At 35.0% G+C, this 3262-nt stretch overlaps 1 pseudogene; it reads right to left on the bottom strand.

Moving 5' to 3' along the window:
* Positions 1 to 940: 940 nt before the first annotated feature.
* On the bottom strand, positions 941 to 1949 carry LOC144240443 (olfactory receptor 2L8-like; annotated as a pseudogene).
* Between the last annotated feature and the right edge of the window lie 1313 nt (positions 1950 to 3262).

Here is a 3262-nt window from a genome sequence, read left to right as displayed (position 1 = left end):
ATCCAAAGAGAATGAAATCATCATCTCAAAGAAGTATCTGCTCTCCCATGTATATTGCAGCATTATTCACAATAACCATAACATGAGAACAACCTAAATATTCACCAATGAATAAATGGATTAACAAATGTTACAAATCCATATACAATGAAATATTATTTAGCCTTGGGAGAGGAAACAAAAAAACGTATCACTGCAACAATATGGATGAATCTGGAGAACATGATGCTTAGTGATGAAGCCAGACACAGAAAGAAAAATACTGCATGGCCTTACTTATACGTGAAAGAAATAAAACACTTAATAGAAGATAGTAGAATATTCTTTACTAGGGTCTGGCTGATGAGAAAATAGGGAGATTTTATTCACATAATACATAGTTTCAGATATGCAGGATGAAAAATTTCTGTAGGTAACAGTACTATATCACATGCTTAAGTATAATAAGAAAGATGTTCTTAACTGTTCACACACACACAATGTAATTAAGTATGGTGATAAATATGTTAATTAGATAAATTGTTGTTATGATTCACTATATATATAAAATTATCACATTGTACACCTTAAAATATGCCATTGCATTTATGAATGGTATGTCAATATAGTTTAAATAGTATAAATTAGTATATAAATAAATAAAATACTTATTTCTAATTATCTTAGCTCCATACTAAATTATTTATTGTTCTTAGTTCCAAACTTACTAATGTTGGTAAAGGAAAAAGAAAGTATGGTAGGACTAGTATGCTGAATGATACCATCAGTTTAATAATTTTTCATTTTCCATTTTACATTAGTAAAATATTTTTGCTCACAGCAGAAAAAAAAATTCCCTCTATATAGATGGAGAAAAAGCATCACAAGGAAAAAACAAAAATAATGCCTTAGAATATAAAATTATGTGAAATTCAAATTTATTCAGTTTTCTATATTAGTTTCAACTCTTTGACTGTCGGCATATATTATTTTTCTTCACAATGGTACACAGCTGAATGGACTTGTAACTGAGGCTTAAAAATTGAATAATATTGTCTACATTTTCACAGATTGGATTTTCTGTATCAGGATTCTCAGAACCCCTGTAGATAATGGGGTTGAGCATTGGGGTCAGGATGGTGTAGAAGACAGCCAGAATTTTGTCCTCTGTTGGAGATTGGAGGGATCTAGGGCATAGATAAGTATAAACAAAATATACATAGTAGAAAGTTACTATAGTGAAGTGGGTGCTGCAGGTTGAATATGCCTTCTTCCTCCTGTTAACTACATGCGGCGGATGGCAAGGAGAACCTGGCCATAGGAACATGCAATACCAATGAAAGGAAACATAAGGAAGAGGGTGGTGCTCACAGACACTGTGTACTCATAGACCAAAGTATCCATGCAGGTCATATTCACCATGTCTGGAACATCACAGAAGAAATGGTTGATGGCTCTGGACTGGTAACAAGGGATATGGAGAATATAAACAGTGTGAGCACAAAGAGTTGGTTGAGCTCATTATCGAAGACCCAAATATCATCAGCACACATACTCTTTTGCTCATACAGATGGGGTAATGGACAGGAAAGCAAATAGCCACATAGCGATTATAGGCCACAGAGGCCAATAGTAACCTCTCTGCCCCTCCTGAAGTAAAATTGAAGAAGCACAGAACCGGACACCCAATAAAACAAACGGACTTATTTCCAAATACATACTTGGATGCCATATTGGGAAAAATGGTGGAGATGTAGTTCAGGTCCACGAGGAAGAGCTAACTAAGTAGAAAATATGTGAGTGTGTGGATATGGGTGTCCAGGAGAATGAGGATGACCATGGACGTGTTGCTAAACAGAGAGCCATTAGGAAAATGAGAACAATGAGAATAAAGAAAAACAAGACAGTTCTTGAAGATGGGACTACCCCAATAAGATAAAATCAGTAGAAGTTTGATTGTAATTTTCCATGGGACACTCAGTTTTTTTCTAGAAAAAAGACACATTAAATTAGTATAGAACAGAAAGCTGTTTTTATTTAATTATTTTAGTCATACTGTGATTTATTCATTGAACATTGCAGCTTCTAAATAAACAACTAGTTTTAAAAATTCAGTTTTGGGATGCCTGAGTGGCTCAATCAGTTAAGCGTCAGACTTCGGCTCAGGTCATGATCTTGCAGTTCGTGGGTTTGGGCCCTGCATTCGGCTCTGTGCTGACAGCTCAGAGCCTGGAGCCTGCTTCAGATTCTGTGTCTCCCTCTTTCTCTGCCCCTCCCCTGTTCACACCCTGTCTCTCGAAAATAAATAAACATTAAAAAAAAATTTAATAAAAAAATAAAAAAGAAACAAATAAAAATTCTGTTTTGCTTTATAGATAAAATCTTGATAAGGCAAATTACTGTGGCCAAAATATTTTCTAAACACCTGTGAATTTGTGAGAATATTGTATTTTTCTAAATATTTACCTAGGGTGCCTGGGTGGCTCAGTCAGTTAAGCTTCCTGCTTTGGCTCAACTCATGATCTCACGGTTCATGAGTTCAAGCCCCATATCAGGCTCTGTTCTGACAGCTAGAACCTGGAGACTGGTTTGGATNCCTGGTCACACTCTGTCTCTGTCTCCAAAATAAATAAACATTAAAAATATTAAAAAATAAATAAATGAATAAATAAAAAATAAAATAAAAATTTAAAGTGTAGGGGCGCCTGGGTGGCTCAGTCGGTTAAGCATCTGACTTCATATCAAGTCATGATCTCACCGTTCGTGGGTTCAAGCCCTATGTCGGGCTCAGTGTTGACAGCCAGCTCAGAGCCTGGAGTCTATTTGAGATTCTGTGTCTCCCTCTCTCTCTGACCCTCCCCCTGCTCACACAGTCTTTCTCTCTTTCTTAGAAATAAATAAAACATTGCATTTAAAATTTTTTTAAGGATATAAATATTTCCCTACATAAATTCAGTTATCTTCAAAGACATAACTTACATGTTAAATGTATGCATAGTAAATCAATGTAAATGCATAAATTATAGACCCATATTTGAATATTTCCCCCTCAGGGGACATTTTCTTCATATTTATCTTAATATCTCTGAAATTGAAGTAGCCTATTAGGTCATGTGCAGATCTATATTACCTTTTTGTGTTCTCCCCAAAATATTTGGCACAGCTCCTTAGATTTCAAGTGTCATTATATACTTCTTTATTTCAGAAACCTATAATGAATCCTTTTTGTCAAATAACATTTATATAAAGCTATTTAGTTTTCCTGCCTCCTTACCCAAATCTG

The sequence above is a fragment of the Crocuta crocuta genome, unplaced genomic scaffold (assembly GCF_008692635.1).
Source record: "Crocuta crocuta isolate KB4526 unplaced genomic scaffold, BGI_CrCroc_1.0 scaffold599, whole genome shotgun sequence".
In the NCBI taxonomy this organism is placed as follows: Eukaryota; Metazoa; Chordata; class Mammalia; order Carnivora; family Hyaenidae; genus Crocuta; species Crocuta crocuta.
Note: the sequence above shows the minus strand (reverse complement) of the source record. Positions and strands in the feature narration are given on the sequence as shown.